Here is a 20,443-nt window from a genome sequence, read left to right as displayed (position 1 = left end):
GAAATTTGTGTGGCAAGGACTAGGTAGTTTTTGGATCCTTGCAGCCTTTTAAAATAGAAATATTAAATGTTAATAATAATTAAATTTTAAATTGGCAATTCATAGACCTTCAATGTCATTCATGATGACAACATTTTTATTCTAAGCAACAGGGCAGAAAACAATGTATGAACAAGTATATAGTCTGTTTGTTATACCTTCTTGTTCTTGTATTGCACAAGTCCATGCAGTTTAAATGCGTTTTACATAAGGTTTTCTATTGCCATCTGTATAGAAATGTCTTTCTGGACTAATTAGATGTGTGTTATTATAAGTGTAATAATACTTAATAAATTCTAAGTTTTTTGAAATATGTCCTACTTCTTCTATCAGGCCACCTTAAGAACTGAAAATACCTCCACACAGAAGAAATGCAGCACTTTCCTCACCTGTTTTGGGAAAATAATCATAATTTAGAGCTAGAATGCACCATTCCTTCCCATGGAATAGCAGTTTCATGGAGTTAAATCTTAGACAGACTACACCACAATATACCTTAACTGGGCCATAACAACGTTCTAAATTAGGTAGTTTAGAACACCAGCACAATGGCAAAAGATTAGTATCGACAAATAAATATAAACTGGAGAGCATGCTCCATTGACATTTCTGCATACTGTAGAATAATAAACCTTTACATTTTCAGGCACCTTTCCCCCTCTTTCCTGTTTAGCACAAATTTGACTTATCCCCTTGGTACATAAAAGGACTACTGTTTGTAGAACAAAAATCCTGCTTGCATATTTCATGCTGCTGGTTTGGTTTTTTGTTTTTTTTTTGTTTTGTTTTGGTTTTTTTTTGTTTGTTTGTTTGTTTTTAAGGGAGAGCTTCATCTCAAATCAATGATAAATTAAGCCATGAAGTGCAAAAAATGTCCCTTTTTCTTTCATTTTGGACTTCAGTGATATGAATTTAAAGGCAAGGCCTATTTTGGTGAAGTTAGGGTGAAAGTTATCCTAACTTTTTCTAAAGCACAAAAGAAATAGAGCTGCTATCAGTTTTTGAGTAGTACACAGACACTTATTTGATTCTCACATTTAGGCAGTCCTTCCTTGTGATGGATGGATTCAAGCCCTGAACTCCCTATTATTCTGAGATGGCCCTTGGTGTTGTGCAGCAGGCTCCACTTACAGCATCTATTACCAGAACACACCATAAACGAAATACATCTGTCAAGAAAAAAGTAACAGATCTACGCCAAAGGATTCCCATGTTGAGTGCACAAGAGTCATCAGTATTCTAACAATATTTGTTAGGTTCCTTGAAATATTTCTCCCTTCTTAAATATCTGTTTTTCATAAAACAGGGCAACTTTGTATTTCAAAGGGTATGCGCACATTGCTTTGTAACCATGTGTCTTCAGATCTTACAATTACCTACAAGTGGTAGTTAATTTATATGATAACTTTACAGATATTTTAATTTTTTATTTGATTGCTGACTAGGGCTAAACCATGACACAAATCCTTTCTTACAATGCAGCAACAAGACAGCAATAAAGAGACTAAAGACTACAGATTAAGTTTTCTTTTGTACCTTTGCCAATTGTGGTCTGCAAAGACATTGACTGGTGAAGTATTTACCTCCTCGGTTGATCCTGTTTCTGCTGGGAATTTGTGTAGGAGTTGCATGATCTGGCAGTTATATAATCTGGCAGCTATGTTCACAAGTCAGATGCTAAACCCAGTGCGGAATAAGAAGAAGGTTTTCACTGCCATGTTTAAAGATCATCAGAACCGATTTAGAGGAGGAATCAGCAGTAGTTTGAAAGCCCCAAGGTAAATCAAGAGAAGACTCTAAAGTAAGCTATCCTTAATGGTTTCTTTTATTTCACAATCAGTCACTTGCTTCTGTTTCTGATCATCTTGATTTCTTGCTTATTTTTATACTTGTAACAACATTATTCATTTTGCATCTATTTTTGTCTGTCAAGTGTCAAACTCCAAATTAGTGTGTGTCTTCAGTCATGTCCATCGCAGCAGCTCACTTCCTAGATACGCAGCAGAGGAGGGGAAACAACAACCTGGCATCTAGCACCGCTCTCTTCAAAAGAAGCTGTTCAAGCTTGCTGTCTTTCCAGGTGGCTGCTCTAACAACATATAAAAATGCATAGTGAAGTATTATATGAACATTAAAGGGATATCACCTTTACCTGGTTAATACCATTATTTATTAAACTGGCGATTTTGTCAGGGTTCACAGATTGCTGGGACCAATCTGAATGATCTTCAGAGGCTAAAGGAATCAAATGAGGTTCAAGTAGCACTCAGAAACTTAACGTCCAAGTATTCAGATACGCTGGTTGTGCCTGAAAGGACATAATGAAGAACGATAGATAAGGCTTATCAACATGGTAGCTCCCAAAAGCATTTTTCCTTTGTCTACGTAAGTCATCTTCACAGACAGAGGAAATGGGATACATCAGACAAGCCACTGAAAGAGCCAGTAACTGGGATTTGGTTAAGATCTGACTCTACCACAGAAAAGCATGTGAAAGTCTATGCTATACCTAAGCAAGAAGGAAAAATAAGTTTCTGGCTTTTCAGACCGTAGTCCTCAAAGTTACAGTCAAGTTTTTCCCATGTTTTCGCCCATCTGTCTAATCGGCTATAAGCCTAGGCAGCACTGGAATGGAGTCAGCGTCATTATCCCCTCGCTGTAATTGGCATGGCAGGATGGAGCAGCATGCACAGCCCTCTCCTGGTGCGAGAGAAAGACTGAAGAGAAACCAAAGCAAGTCAGCCAGATGTCACAGAGACTCTAAGAAGTGTGCTGGGATCCAGAGGAGGAGTGAACAAGCTGTCTGCTTTTACTACAGAGAAGCTCTGCTTCTTCCCATTCTCCATTTTCTTTGTTTTTTTTTTTTCCAATGCATATGACTTTGCTGTTGTTGGTTTTGTACCTCTGACCAAAGGTGCTGTCTTTCAGTAACTATGAAACATTCCTCCCTCTTCTCATGTGCTAGACCATTGATGTTACCAGGAGTCTGTGAGGTAACAAGATTGTTTAAATAGCCATACAGGAGCGTGCAAGAAAAGGATTTAATAAATAAATTAACAACCATTTTGTTTTGACAGTTTCTTAACCTCTTTGGAAAACTTTCTTTGGTTTATCTCTTTCTAAGAAGGCCAGATCCCACTAGAGCTGTGACTGGATTGATCTAGAGGCCTTTACACCAAAGAAACTGGTCCAAGCAGCAAGAAGAACAATTGGATTCTATGGGGTGTGAAACAATACTACCCTGATCTATGCTAGAACTTTTACTTTTGAATGCTTATAGTTGAATCAGACCCTTGCAGAAGTTGGATAAATCTTGGGACTGCAGTATGCCTTGATCTGTAACAACCCTCTAGATCAATCCAGAACTCCATCAGACCTGCTGTGCCTGTTTTTCATAGAATCATAGAATCGTAGAATCATAGAATGGTTAGGGTTGGAAGGGGCCTTCAAAGGTCATCTAGTCCAACCCCCCTGCAAGGAGCAGGGACATCCCCAACTAGATCAGGTTGCTCAGAGCCTCATCCAGCCTGGCCTTGAACGTTTCCAGAGATGGGGCCTCCACCACCTTTCTGGGCAACCTGTTCCAGTGTTCTATAACTCGCATCGTAAAAATTTTTTTCCTAATTTCTAATCTAAATCTACCCCCCTCTATTTTAAAACCATTACCTCTCATCCTATCGCAACAGGCCCTATTAAACAGCCTTTCCCCATCTTTCTTGTAGGCCCCCTTGAGGTACTGGAAGACCGCTATCAGGTCTCCCCGGAGCCTCCTCTTCTCCAGGCTGAACAGCCCCAACTCTCTCAGCCTGTCCTCATAAGAGAGGTGCTCCAGCCCTTTTATCATCTTCGTGGCCCTCCTCTGGACCTTCTCCAACTGGTCCATGTCCTTCTTGTGTTGGGGGCTCCAGAACTGGACACAGTACTCCAGGTGGGGTCTCACCAGGGCAGAGTAGAGGGGGAGAATCACCTCCTCGACCTGCTGGCCACGCTCCTCTTGATGCAGCCCAGGATGCGGTTGGCCTTCTGGGCTGCAAGGGCGCATTGCCTGCTCATGTTAACCTTCTCATCTACCAGCACTCCCAAGTCCTTCTCCTCAGGGCTGCTCTCAATCCATTCCCCGCCCAGCCTGGATTTGTGCCTGGGATTGCCATGACCCAGGTGCAGGACCTTGCACTTGCCCTGGTTGAACTTCATGAGGCTGGCACAGGCCCACCTCTCCAGCCTGTCAAGGTCCCTCTGGATGGCATCCCTCCCTTCCAGTGTGTCGACGGCACCACACAACTTGGTGTCGTCGGCGAACTTGCTGAGGGTGCACTCTATCCCACTGTCCATGTCGCCGACAAAGATGTTGAACAGGGCCGGGCCCAGCACGGACCCCTGAGGGACGCCACTCGTGACCGGTCTCCACATGGACATTGAGCCGTTGACCACCACTCTCTGAGTGCGGCCATTCAGCCAACTCCTTATCCACTGAGTGGTCCGTCCATCAAACCCATGTCTCTCTAGTTTAGAGAGAAAGATGTCGTGCGGGACAGTGTCAAAAGCTTTGCACAAGTCCAGGTAGATGATGTCAGTTGCTCGTCCCTTGTCCACCGATGCCGTCACCCCATCATAGAAGGCCACCAAATTGGTCAGGCACGATCTGCCCTTGGTGAAGCCATGTTGGCTGTCACCAACCACCTCCTTGCTCTCCATGTGCCTTAGCATGGTTTCCAGGAGAATCTGCTCCATGACCTTGCCAGGCACAGAGGTGAGGCTGACCGGCCTGTAGTTACCTGGGTCTTCCTTATACCCCTTTTTAAAAATTGGGGTTATGTTCCCTCTCTTCCAGTCATTGGGGACCTCACCAGACCGCCACGACTTCTCAAATACGATAGCCAGTGGCTTGGCAACTTCATCCGCCAGTTCCCTCAGGACCTGCGGATGGATCTCATCAGGACCCATGGACTTGTGAACCTTCAGGTTCCTCAGATGATCCCGAACCTGCAACCTTCTCCTGCTCCTTTGATGCTGCACTGAGAGGTAAAACACCTTTACAGTTGCACTGAACTGACTGTAAAACACCAACAAAAAATCCCCCAAACAAAACAAAAAGAGAAAGTGTATGGCAATTTCCTTGTTATTTTTATACGACACAGTTTTTCAGATTCCAGTTCTAGCATGTAAAATCCAGAGTTTGTTTCCGATCTCAGCAGAAGTGTAACATCCACAAGCATTGAAATAATTCCAGTGTCCTCAGTTCAGATTGTACAACGTTACCATGTGCGTTTCTCCAGAATCAAAGGTGAAAGAATTAAATAGGTTCCAGATGGAGTGGACTTTAGCTAAAGAGGAAAAGTCAAAAGCTTAACCATATGATAGACCTAGAGGCAACTCCAAAGCTGCCAGGAGCTGCCTTTGGAGTCTGCCAAGGAGACAGATGCTCATGCCAACAGTGCATACATTGGCATCATTTATATCACATCAGGCCTCACGCTGTCACAATGCCACCGTGCAAAGTACTAAGTCAGACAGCTAATATTTAGAAAAGAGCAATCACACTGCATATATTTAGATCATATATTCAGCAACAGTTTTCACATTATATTTACCCTTTGGGATCTTGACTTTTAAGACATGAAAGTATGTCTTACCTTACCATATTCATTTAACTCTTAATGAAACCTTCACAAGTGCATCAAAGCATAAAGATAAACTAAACCTTTAATTTTTACACCAATGCAAAACCTTGCCATAAGTACTGATCAGATACTTGATATTAATGTGGAAACTAGATCTGCCGCTTAGAAAGGAATTCTCCAGAAGATCTAAGGAATAGTTTGGGTTTTTTTTCCTTCTTATTTTCACTTCACAAAACCTGAATACAAAGTGCAAAGCTGCAAAGATATAAACACACAATACATATCCGAAACCTATTTTTCTTCTAACGGATTCACACATTGCTCCTAACTTCATGCTCTATCACTTGGAACATCTTTTCTGTCTGAAATAAATTATGCTCTGTATAGAGCATCAAGCCTAACCTTAGGCATCCAGCAGCATAGAACGGTACAGATGTATTACAGCAAATATCCTTATTACACGCTGTGTTGTGGCATTTGAACAAGTGCAAACTCTTGCATGCAATTTTGGACACAAACTGGGTCAAAACGTGCCATGTTTAGAGATCACTGTGCTGAGACTTCAGGTTTGATCACACCGTCTGTTAAAAGCACACAGTTTTATAGAGTTCTCTGAATATACCCAGTAATCATCTAAATCCAACATTAGTCCAAAAGTTCTGAACAAAGTAGGGTGCAAATGGATAGAAAGCACTGTCTCAGCACACAGTACATCAACGGCATCAGAAAAGAGCTGTGCAGCTCTGAAATACATCCACTGCAGGAAGGATTAACTTTGTTCTCTATGGAGATCCCACCATAAAGTGTGTAAAATCTAGCTCTCCCTTACTGAGAGCCTGGATAAACATTGACAATTATTTAACAGCTGTTTAGGCAGCATGTTTACATATCCTGGGGACTGCACCACACAAATATTGTGATTTCATTAAGGAGCTTTGCCCTAAAGAACCTGAGGGATTGAGAATTCTGAAAACCCTAAAGCAACATGACAATTTTCCTGCTGCACTACCTGGTCTTCACAAGGGGTTGACCTGGAAGCAACCTTGCAGGTGGTTTCTACTACAGAAGCCCTCAGCAGCATGGCAAAACAGTATGGTCCTGGGAAACAAACAAACAAAAACCCAAAAATAAAACAAAATACATCACCACTCTGTCTGATACTGCACAAACAACAACAAAGTTTTGTTTATTTGAAGGCTTTCTAAGGCATTTCCTTGGCTTTCTGTTCCTAACCACCAAACACCCATTAAAAATTATACATTCTCCATGCATCAGAAACATAAGATTCTTCATACCAACGTGTTTCTACTGAATGCCAGCATCCCCCTCATCTGCCGCAGAAAAGCACAGGTTTACATCAGCTACTAAGTTCTCCATCTCTCCCTAAAGAAATAACTGAGTCTAACCTGCTAGCTTTCTGAAAAGCTACGGCTGAGCATCTCCATCCCATTTATTTCATGGCCAAACATTCTCCTCTCAAATCCTCATACACTCTTGAGAGCCTTTTGATACCATACAAAATACGCATTTCATTTGTGCAGGCATATCAGCAGAGGCTCTCATGGTAAACTGTGACTGGAGTGCTTCACAACTCGCAGCTGGAGCCCACATAAGACCTTTGCTGGATTTACTGACGTTTGGAAGAGGCAAAGGAGTAGTTTCAAAAAGTAGTTTCAAGAACTGATGAAGTCAAATAACGTTGAGTGAGGAAGGTATGTTTGGGATTAATATTTCTGGGCTGAATAGCTCTCCTTGTCTGCAAACTCAATTCACACTTCGGACCCAATATACTGCTCACTTTACGTTAAAATACATATTGACTCAGTCTAAGCAGCCAGATTTTTTTTTTCCCCACAAGATATTCTTTATAACATGTGTACTATTTTGAAAACAAAAAAAAAAATTTAAATCTTTTTTTTTTTTTTTTTTTGCAAACAACTGTAAAGGTAAGAAATCTGCTTTTAAATGATAAAGAGTATTTACATAACGGATATCTGAAAAGAATGCAACATTATATTTGCTTAATCCAATCAATTTACATTCAGTTCCTTTAATGTGGCAGAAGTTATAAATGAGTGGATTTAATCTCTTCAGAGCTCAAATTTTAATTCTTTATAACTGGTACAGTCCTTAAAAACCACATTATTATTTTCAATACTAAATATGAAAGTAATAGTTCTCTGTTGGAATTAACATCTGTTTTCTTCAGAAAGGCAAACTAAAAAGCTTATTTGTGTTTCAGGAATTATGTCCTTCTGCTCTCAATAACATCAGTCAAAGGAGACATTTGGTGGTTGTTTCATGGATAGCATCTTTCTTATGTCTGAGATTTAACTCTGTAAATTACACAGAATTTAAAAATTACAAGCAATATATAAAAAAAAACCCTACCCAAATCCATGTAAAGTAGAAAGGATGATGAACACAGAATACATGGAACAAATCACAGTGCAATGGGAAAAAAAAAAAGATATCGAAACTGCCATACAGGTACTTCTATGTCTTATCTCTAATTGCAAGGCCAAGAAGACAGTAAATGGAAGTGATTTAAATATCAAACAAAACAATTTTTTTTCATTCCATCCTACATCAATTTACCTGTGGAACTAATTGCTATATGAGCCTATGTAAGACCAGCTAGAAAAAAGTATATGTGTATTCAAACTGGGTAGAAATCTATCATAATGGAATGCACTACAAATGTCTATATTAATATAAACTCCTGCTGAAAGATGATGTAAGCCATCCATTCACTGATAAATACTGTAACCATTCCTATTGTCCTTCTACTTCCCGTTATCACACAGACAAACAAAAGTAGAGGATTCCTCAGTCAGAGCAGAGGCTCACTGAGCTAGTTCTCCTTTCTCCAGAAACTGCTACAATGGAATGTCTTGTGATGAGCACAGGGCCAGGCCAACCTCACATGGTCCTTTCCCTTCACGCACTGTCAGCCTCCAACCACCTTGAGCCCAGCAACCTGCTCAGCTCCACATCATCTCTTACCAACCCTCTCAGGACTTCCTTGCCATGAACTTGTCTGGTCACTTCTGAGCACCTACGGACATAGCTAGCAAACAGAAATGATAGTTTCTTGAAATTACATGGATATAAAGCATTTAAGCATGACTAACTCATTACTGAAATCTCCCCACTACTTAAGTGCCCAGAGTTAATAACATAGCTCCTGGTGGTTAGACAAGTGCTGCGTCCCATGCTACATTTATTCACACTCATTACTGTTGGCATTGCACCTAAATAACTGTGTCCTCACGTCGACCAAGAGTCCTATATTCTGGTATGTATAAATCAGAATAACCAGATTTCCCATCTGCTTTTGTGCAACTGCAATGCAGGACCGCTAAATTACAGACAATTTTCTTTAGTTTTGGATTGGTGCTGACAATGAGGAGCCTCAACAGTATAACAGTGCACATGTAATATAAACCAACACATTAATGTATTTATAATATCAAAACCTTTAGAGGACATAATACTAAAAAATATATATTTGAGTTTAATGTTCACTACAATGATAAATAGCTTGTAGCCTACTGTGACATGGAAGATTATTCAAATTGGTGGGTAGTTCTACTGTTTTACTGAGGAAAGTAAATTCTACCTAAGTAACTATAAAGTTGTAGTTGCCAAACTATTTGTACAAGATAATTTTTTAGGAATTCCTAGGAGGTAGAAAAAGAAAGAAACTAAGTCTGTCTAATCAAAATATGAAACTCCCAGTAGGAGAAGAAAGCTTCAACCTTCCAGATATAAAACATATTACATAGCATTCACACTTGAGCAATTGATAGAATGGTTTAGAGAGACTGTCATGCAGTCAGCAGAATAGATAACCTTGGGAGAAAAAAAAAGTATATGAAATTTCTACCCCTCCAGGTATTATTCATTTGCTGAAACTGGAGGAGCAAAGATTCAGCGTTTTAGACCATTAAGACTACAAAAAACCCACAATGAGCTCATATGCAGAAAATTTAATTTAGACTGTAGTTTCTTATTTCTCTTAAAAAAAATCAAAGCAAAATATCTAATTTTTTAATAATAGAAAATACAAAGTTATCTTATTTCAATCGAGGTGTTACTGCAGTGAGTTAGAAATTGTGACTGATCTTTTCATTTTAGAAGTACAACATGTTTCTCAATAGATATTGGCAATTCTTCAGGGCCCAGTCCTAAGACAAAAGGTTTTCCGTTGCCTCCATAGGTTTTATATTAGGCCTTTAGTAAACTGAAATGAAACAAAATCCCAGAACACTTACGCACATTGCCATTTATCAAACAGCCAACTAAAACTGCAAAAGCATTCAGAGTCACAGGCTTTCTATCATCTCCAGTGAAATATGGTCCAAACGGAATGAAGGATCAAATTCAAACACTCACAACAGCGGAAAGAAATATGTCACAGCACTGGGCATGCTGCAAGCAACAGGAATATTAACTAAGGTTACACAGGGAAAATATATAGCCCTTATCCTATATAAAACCCCCAAATGAACCAAAATCCTTTCTGACAGCAGATGCTGGCAACTATAAGATTGAACAATGATTTTTTAAATCTCAAGATCAGTCAATATCTTTTAAAGAAATTTAGACAAAATTCTCTTTTGCCAAAAAAAAAGTTACATCTCCTTATTCTACTAGCTGGAGATATTGTCCTTCCATGCTGAGTGCGCAGATTATTTCCACTTTACTTCTATAGGCTACCTGTCACCCACCTTCGATGGAAGAAACTTAAGAGATGTGAGAACATATCCAAACCACACACAGCTCCCAGTGCAAAAGCCCGAACTCACGAAGACATAAATATGCAGAGATACGCAAATTTTCTCCACTTGAACAAGAATTTAGGAATTAGAAATGAAGAACACAGGCCATTCAGATAGGATTCCTACATATCCATTAGGAACTGCTAGTTACATGCTTTCTAGTTCAAAAAAATCATGCCTGGGCTTCTACCACCATTCCTCCTGACTCGTATCTCTACTTTGCCTAAAGAGCACAAGACTTCTTTCGCAAAGTATCCAGGGGTCCCTTTACAAAACAACATTAAAAAAAATGAAATCTCCTGTGCTAACATTTTTTTCTCCACGAAGGTGACTTTGGTTATGAAATGCCTCTCCCAGACTATTGTCCTGGACTGCCTTGGATTATTGCATATTGGAGAGATTAAATCCAGAGAATATGTGGGTATTTGGAGCTGAATATGTATCTTCAGAAAGTGTGATTCGTGCAGATGGATAGAAATTTCAGATTCTAAATTACCTAAGGTTATCTATTCTGCTGACTGTGGAGCTGTCTCTCTAAAGCGTTCTGTCACCGGCTTAAGTGTGAATTCTATGCAATGTGTTTTAAATCTGGAAGGCTGAAGCTTTCTCTACTGGGATTTTCATATTTTCATGAGACAGCTTGCTACTAGAGTTATTTACTTGCCTTTTAACTAAGGTTTTCACAATTTAGAAATAATTTAGTCTTCAATATTTCTGGAGCTCCAGGTAGTTAAAAGTTTTAAAAGCACCCCACTTCAACTTTTAATTAGGAATGGTTCCACTGCTCACCTGTATTTGAAACTCATTCGATAAAATGTCATACAGTACAAAAACTGATATTAAGAGGGAGATTATTAACATTACTGTCTGCTAACTGGCACATAAGAAGCTACACAAACACTCACATCAGTCTGTACACAAGTCTAACCACTGAAGTTCTACTTCCTATTATTAGAAAGTAGGTAATAGAACAGTAAATACCTGCCTTAAGACAAAGATTTTCCTTTTCTTATTCTTTTAACCCTTTTGAAATTACTACATTTACTTAAAAGCATCAGAATATTGGTATTCTCATGACACCAACATAATTTTCAACTAGAATAGTTTTCAAAATGTTGCCAGAAACTTTTAACCTGCTCGTACCTTCATTTTCACTCTAATCAAATATTTAATAAAAGAATGTCAGTAATTCCACATACTATACACCCTAGAGAAGATGTTGGAAACAAATATTACTACATTTCTGTTGTACAGTATTTGTAAAATTAATTAGGTCTAAAATTTAGGATGAAATAACCAGGTAATTTTTTTCTCTCCATATGCCATGATTCCTACATTATGATTAAAGTCTTTTGACATTACTTAAAGCTGAAGTCTGGGAGAAGCTATTCACTAACTCCGAGTTTATGAATCCAAAACAAAGAAATCATGTCTTTTCTTGTTTTAAAGCCTACTTGATCGCTAAGGATTGAAAAGAAAAATCAGTGAGCTTTTACTATAAGGCTTTCAAGAGAAGATGTAGAAACTGATAGATCAGATGCTTGATAAATGGCAGATTGCCAGCAAGTCATCCATATGGCTCTCCAGATAGCGTTTGAATATGATGAAAGTTTCCTTTGATTGAAAAGCCTACAGTTTTGGATGCTTTCCTCACACCCTGAAACTTGCACTAATAAGACTCAATTCAGAACAAGTTTTCTGTGCAAAACACATTCTCATTTGGCCAGAAGATGGTCAGTTATTATCATAACATTCATCTGTGCTTTCCATGCTCTTCACATGTAAAAAAAAAAAAAATTAGTCTTGCTGTAAGAATAAACTATCCCTGGAAAAGCCACAGCGTGGAGTCAAGAAAGGTTCAACTCTGCTAAAATATGATGGAAATACGTTCCATCAGATTTAAGTACAAGAAGGGGTTTCTGTTTCCTGCAGTTCCTTGCAAAATGGGCAAATATCCATTTATTTTGAAAGTCCCTTAAGATTTCTAAATGACATCTCAAACGGATGGATTGATTTTTATAAGTGGAAGCAGGCATAGTCTGACCCTACTTTGACAATTTAGGACAAAAGAAATAGGTGGAAGTTGCAAGCACAGCAAATCACTGGTGGCCAGACTCTGTGTAGACGCTCAGGGTGAAAGGAGAAGGATGTCTGGCAATGGCAAGAGGATCTTTGACATAACTGATTACATTGGTGTAAGATCAAATTTGTCACTGTATATATTTTTTAAGAGATAATACAAAATGTTTACGCTGTCAACTGCTTAAGTACATTTTTGTAACACTAGGCATTGCTAAGATTGTTTTGCGGCTGCTTAGGAGGAAAATAAGCTGATTTCCTAGATCATAAGAACTCCTAATTTCTGGAACGAACATAATATTTATCTATTAGACAATACTTTCATGCTTATATTTTTAAACTGAATACGCTGTCTTTTACCTCACAGACCTCTTATTCAGTGTATATAGATGTCCCAGGAGTAGAAAAAGTAGTAAAGACTACGTGCATTTCAGGCATTTTAGTAGCTTTAAGGGGGGACAATGCAATGTCCTAATTCAACCAAAAAGTTTAAATGGGACTAAATGGTCAGCGAATGACTACAGTCCAGTCCTGGTTACATACTGATTATGACTCTTTTTAGAGTTCATGTTTTAAAAACTAAGTCTCTGCTACCCCTAGTTGACGAAGTTCATACTCTTGCTTTGGTTTATGCTTTAGATTCAGATGAGGTGTATGTAATATGATTCATCTTTTTTAAAAATCCAATCATTTCTGTTAGAAACAAATCCAATTTGTTTATTAATCTCTCAAATACGTCAAATGGATTTTTAATTGAGAAGTAATTGCATTTTGCCTTATACAGTCTTCGTTGATTTCATAAGCTTATCATCAATCCTTTGGTGATTTCTCACCTGATAAAGAAATAACATATCTAATTAATCATTTTGGTGTACCAACAAATCTCCTATTTAGAGGTACAATAATTAGATTGGGAAAATGCTAGGAAAACAAGAAAATTATTCCCCAAGGTAGAGGGATTGTGGGTTCTACTTGAAAGGAAGATATGCAGTTTGCAAAGTTGATTAATTAGTTTTAAGAGGATCTCAAAAAGCTTGGTACTTTGAAGTATGCAATCAGTTTGGAAAAAAAATATATCTGTGCTACAAAGATACCTTGTACCAACTTTCAAAATATTATCTGTGGCAAAACACAGCATTTGCTTTACTATGTGAAAAACCTGTTTTCACTTTTGGAGACACAGTATGATAAATTTTGGCAAGCTGAGTGATTTCCTATCTCTGATTCATTTGGCAAGGCAGAAATGCTAAAAAAGGAGCTCGCCTTCAATTTACATACCCCATCCATACAGTTTCAGCTGCAGCAGCTGAGAGTAAAGAAGATGCTAGCTCAAGTGAGAAGTCTTTCTGGACAAGAGTCCATAATGAATCACACTTAAAATATGTGGTCATTCTCCACTATGCACATATTTTTATCATTCTTTTTAGACATCCAAAAACTGTAAAAATCTCCATACATCTTATTTTAAGACCTGTGGCAGAGACAAATAGACAGTTTAAATGAACTATTTGAAGCTGACAACCTCAGCAAACTGGTTCAGAGCAACTGTGAGCAACACAGCTGTGGCATCATGCTGAAAATATCAGACTATCTGAACATACGTACAAACCTTAAGAATGAATGATTTGTGTCCTGGAGGGGAAAAGATTGGACAAGAACACTAAATTCTGTTAGGCACATAAAAGAGTATATGAAAAGTCACTTCAGTATAGAGGATCAAGAATTCTCTTCTAAAAAGCAAAAATATAATGAAGAGAGTCAAACACAGAGAGGTTGCTGGTTTCACAAAGCTGTTTTGAAATCCTTTTCTCCATTCTCAGGGCACAATTTGAACAAACACAACACTTCTGCCTGAATAAAGAAAAAAAATACTAAAAGTACATGAGGAAGAGTCAAACTAGCATCTAGAAGAGCAATAGAACATTATGGATCAATAGTTTTCTATAATTTGCCTATTGGATAAGCTCTTTGAAAAAATAACTTTTTGTTTTGGCCAGCAGCTAGCCTATGATTTGAGCTATTTAGCAAGAACAAAATGATTTAAAAAAAAAAAAAAAAAAGATAGCAGCTTTTTTTTTACATGTTACATAACTTTTCTAAGATAAACTCTTTTCTCAAAGACGTCACATGGTTAATTGAAAAAAAAAATCAGCAGCCTAAATTCCTCAGGCTTTTAACAACTTCATTATTCTCCCCTGCCCTTTAGAAATACGCCTGTCCATGCCTCCAAAATTGAAAAGAACATTTTTTTCCTTCCGACACTCTTTAAATATGAGGCCCATGAGCCCATCTTGCCAAGATTATCCTGCTTTGTAATGCAGGATTCGCCTTTTGTGGGATACAGCAAGGCTATACCATATACAGGCTGTATCTATATAATTTGATGGTCTATACCACTTTTCCTTGCCGGTTCTCAGAATTAAACCCTGCTTAGCAGCAATTCTACAGGGCTTACTGTTATATTGCCATCAAAAGGTACATTATTAAAAACAAATAATTTTCATAATCTTCCAAATTACATTCAATAGAAATTGGATATAACAGAGAATACCACAGAAGTTATACAAGTTCTGCAGCCAACAGAGCCCTAGACTTCTACACAACCATTGGGAACTTCATTTCTACGCTCTCCAAGTTCCAGAACTAACAGTTTCATCTAAGTCGTCATGCTTTTCACAGAATCCATTTTAGACTGTTTAATCCTAAAAGTATTTTTCTCCCAATCTCTTCCATTTCAAGGGCAGGCTCCTTAGAAAGATCAAACTCATAATTCATACTCTGTTCCAAAGTTAATTTGAATGTATTGCCAGATCCATATAAAAAGTAAAATTGTCTGTTAGACTCTATGACTTTGTAGCTCACCACTGAATGGACGCCAAGCCTGCCAGTCACAAAACTCTATGGTCTCACTTCAGTGGCTCCATAACTATATTGTATTACAAAGTCTCATGGACTTTCTTCTTTGTCCTCTAAAATTTACTACTTTCAAAAAGTAAAAATGGACTTGTCATTATACAACATTTTTCCTTCTCCTTTTCCTGCAGCTGCAGCACGCCCCCCCTCACCAGCCTTTCAAGTAATTTCTTAATCTAGAAGAAACTATTCAAATCTGTGAAGTTCAAAATCTGACAGTTGGGTTCAATATTTGGAAGGCAAACTTTCTGATTTCTGTAATCCTAGCTGATTATTACAGCTGATTGTGAAAACAGGAAAAATAATCTTAATGGAAATTATTTGACAGAATATGTGCTATAACTTATTTGGATTTCAAGTCCTAAGATATTCATTCTCCAAACAAACTGGCCTTAGCTAGTCATTTCCTCTGCAGTACCTTTTTAAAGCAAAGAACATTATCTTCTTCATGCTACTTGTCACAGAGATGGTTTATTTGTGAAGCATTTATTCCATTTCTTTCTGATTATGTTATAATCTCTCTAAAAAAAGTATTCATGCAACATTATTTCAGTTAATGTAATCTGCAAATTCCTGCTATATTTCATTCTATCAAGTAAACACTCCTTGACTTTCTCTCTCATGTCACACACTCCAGCAGCTGGGTCCTTGATGAATCTGGATGGAAATTAGTTTAGTTCTGACAGCATACATTTTGTCTGCTAATTTTAAACTTTCTCTCCTCCATTCAAACATCTCTTCATCCAGCTATTCTTGATACCCTTTATTGGCAAATACAATAGTCCCCAGCAGCTGGCAACATGAATTACACCTATTTATCCTAGGAATGGGCCAGAAATGCGAAATTTAAGATTGGTTGAAAAATCTTGTAAAGACAAAGATTCCAGAGGTGACTGAGAACAACCATGAGTGCTTTAATTTCCAGATAAAGAATCAATTTCTGTTACTGTTAGTAGACTCTTAATAAACATATTTACTTAAGCTTAGAAAAATAAAACTCAGTTCAAAAATTCTCTACATGCATAGCTAATCCTAATGTTCCTACTTTTTAACAGCTAGGTAAATACTTTATATGCTCTTCTCAATAACCTTCTACCCTATTTCTTATAATCACAGGCAGTGCAGTCACCCTTCAGCTGAAACTCATGAACATGAGATTTTAGGTTCATAGCTGAAAACAGGATGGCACTGTCTCTGACGCAGATAATCAGTCTGTTAAAATTTCACCTGTGTGCTGACACTTCTTTTAGTAATAAATATGGAACACTTCTGGTTTCCTAAATGTTTAACATGGACTGACTGCTCACAGGTGCTATCTTGTGAAACCATTTGCTTTTACATATTTCAATGTTTAAAAAAAAAATCCTTATTTTAATATTTGAGTAAGGATATAATAAAAATTCCTTCACTTTGCCACAGACACACCTGCAAACATCCACTGAAGTATGAAAGATTCCAAACTCCTTTCTTTTACTAACACCATAGACAGTTGTGACGGAAGAAGGCCATGAAGTTTTCCTTGTATCAATGGAGAGATCTTTCCTCATCCTAGGTGAAACAATGGAGAGAAGCTCTGCAGTTGTACATATTTATTCTCCAAACCAGTGGCAATTAGACTAAGAACAACAGTGCTAGGTTTTGTGGCTCCCTTTTGTTTCAGAAAAGACAATTTCACTGGAAAGATTTGCCCATATGGTTTTACTAAGACTATACTGGCATGGAGCTAAGCACAGCCAGAAAAGTCACAGTATGGAGATGCTAAACCATCTGATGAAGGGCATTGATTTGTGGTTACAGCCTAGATCAGATATTTATTTTCTTTGTAGATTTTCCCCTTTTTTTTTCTTTTCTTTCAGAAAATTCCTCACTTCTACCTCCTATGGTAAGAAAAGAAATAAGGGGAAATTCTATTTTGATTATTTTCAAAACAGAAAACCAAAATGTGCCCAAAGAGAAGCATTTCTCTTATGCTTCTCTACATCCTACTCTCCTGTTCTTATTATTTACAAGTATGTATATACTAAAAATTATACTGTTCATTATGGAAATGAACTATATCTATGAGGAAAAAAAAATAATTAAAAAAAATCACTGATGAGTGTCCTAGAAATACTGAAACTTTATAATCAATAATCCACTACTCAAGTTCAGGTATACCAAGGAAATGTAAAAGGTTTTTATACTTTTTCTCTTTTTATTCTATCCTACAAGAAACAATGAAAATAAAATGCATCGTATACTAGAACCTGCAATCACACTGGAGCTGCCACAGACACAGAGATATAAAAGAGTCTAAAGAAAAAGTTGCTACTGTAAAACTGTACAGTAGTTACTACACACCATCCAACAAAAAACAGTAAATTTATGAGTGCTGGCTCCGTCCTGATGACTGCTAAATCTGAATAGAACAAATAGGCATCATAACTGCCACAATTTTGTTAAAATAAATTCAACTCAGAGTGAAGTCTCTTGGCATATGTTTATGCTATGTATTGCAGGCAGATGTAAGCACACTCTGCTTACCCTCTGAGTCTGGGGAGAAAAAAAAAAAAAAAAAGCGATATAACTGCAGTAGCATGATGTGATGCCTACATTAATAAACCCTGCTGAGAGGCAGCTTTATTTGTGTAGACTTGCTGCTGTGCTAACACAGTTGCCGTTTTCTTTTAGCTCAGAGCTCACACAGAATAACCTCAGACATACGGTATAAACATACCAATGGTTTAAATTCACAAAAAAAAAAAAACAAAAACAAACCCTTCCATATTTTTATAACCATGAGAGATACCAGAACCTCTAACCAGCTTGGAGATGTTGCATGTATAATTCCACCAACTGCTATTCCTACTCATAAGATGTCATTTGTAGAAAACTTACTGACATGGCATACGTAATCATATTCAAGCAGACTTGTCTGCAAGCTTTATCTTGGTGCAATTTAGAATCACAGAATGGTTAGGGTTGGAAGGGACCCTCAAGGGTCATCCAGTCCAAGCCCCCTGCAAGGAGCAGGGACATCTCCAACCAGATCAGGTTGCTCAGAGCCCTGTCCAACCTGGCCTTGAATTTAGCAGTGTATTATTATATTTCTACTTATTATGAAAAGTCATTGTAATTTTAATATAATACTGAGAATGAGGCATATTTAGAATATACATAAAAACTACAATATGCAACAATATTTATTAATATAAAACATATTTTATAGTTAGTGCTGACCACTCCACCACAATGTGCAGCAAATGCACATTGTTGTTTCTAGGAAGTTGCCTATTTACAACCAGAAATTATTATACATAATACTTCTCTATTAGACATAGAGAAGCACACACACATTTATATAACTGATTTGAGGTATACGTACTTTATTTTAACCAGAAAAACAATCCCACCCAGCAAATCCCAAACCTCACCAGGTTACACTTCCTTCGCTACACTGGTCAGCTTCAAAGTTTCAACCAACACATTTTTTAATCCACTACAAGAGGGATAAAACAGCTGAGAACTCTTTCCTTGAAACTACCCAATAAAAAGGTTTGAAGGTTTGCTTCATTTTAAAAAAAAATATTTATTATTCCTGCAGGCAGGGATCTTCTGACATACTCTTTAAAAAAAGAGGCCTTACTAATAGTCTATGCAGAAACTACAGATTTCATGTCAGGCCTTTAAAACAAACGCTAAACCGTAAAACGTCCAAAGCTCACCATTACAAACCAACGCACACTGAAGTGAGTTTTTTTTCCTTATCTTACCCCTAATTATCTCTGTAATGTTTCCTTTCTGCATTAACATTCTCACTACATAAAGAAATGCTAATCTAGCCCTAATACAGAATTTAACATATATGGACTATACTATGGATTGATTTAGGCAATCATTCATCATGCACTAATTAAACCCATCTTTTCTTGTGTAATTATTGCTCTCTCATGATATTAGACAAAGACAACGTATTTCTCAAGGACTTAACAAGTGCACATTCTTTAGCAACAGTGAAAGCTGTCATAGACTCAGTGGTTTCAATTTTCTTTCAAAATTTGCTGGAAGAAGCACTTCTGCAATGCCTTGGGAAAAAATAAAATAAAAGTAGTGAACATCTGCTGATATTGATTCTGTGAATCTGAAACTTTATGAAACCATAGATGGGATGCATTTGACAAGCATTTTTCTGGAACACTTTCAGACTTAAGCAAACAACATCTGTTAATATTGATTTTTTGGGTTACATTGAAACTTTCAGAAGAATTACAATCAGCGGGTGATTGAAAAGTGTTGCTATCTATGTCAGAAGATCAAATTCTAAACAAAGGTTTAAAGGGTCTGTTTCCCCTTCGTTTCATTAATAATCTACAACCATTCCACTCTAGAAGAAAATAAAAAGAGTAAGAAAAACATTTGCTTGATTTAACACAGTAAAAGATCAGAGAATAAATTTAACATATATGAAACTTGGTGAAAATGCCTGATGCAAAATTTTTCAGTTCTACAGCTGACAAACATTTGCAAAGCTACATTATAATAACAAAAAGTCCACAGAAGAAAAATCAGCATGGTAGCGGAAGAATCCTGTTTTGAAAAGACTTCTTGCAACAAAAATGAAATTATCTCCACTGTACTCTATAGCTTTTGAGTCATTAACAACACATCGTAGTAAGTTCACAAATTTAAAAAAAAAATTTAAATTGCCTTCATTGGTGAACATATCAGTCCTGGTTTACCGATGTCAAAGATATCTTTATGTTTAAATTTCTCCATTTTTAAGTTACGCTTTCCTTTAGTAGTGGATTTCTATTGAAATGATCAATTTGGACAGATTTAGTATCAATACTGTTGTGTGGTTGTTTTTTTTTTTTTTTCCATATTTCACAGTGCTTAGTTAACCCCAATTAAATCCTGCAGCAACTGGGCACTCATTTACATGGCATTTTATGCAATGTTAGCATTATACAAAACATGATGGAGCAGCTAATATTATGGCAAACACATTAATCTTGTAGAATTAATAAA

This window comes from Chlamydotis macqueenii, chromosome 11 (assembly GCF_036417535.1).
Source record: "Chlamydotis macqueenii isolate bChlMac1 chromosome 11, bChlMac1.mat, whole genome shotgun sequence".
Lineage (NCBI taxonomy): Eukaryota > Metazoa > Chordata > Aves > Otidiformes > Otididae > Chlamydotis > Chlamydotis macqueenii.
This window is presented reverse-complemented; position numbering follows the sequence as displayed.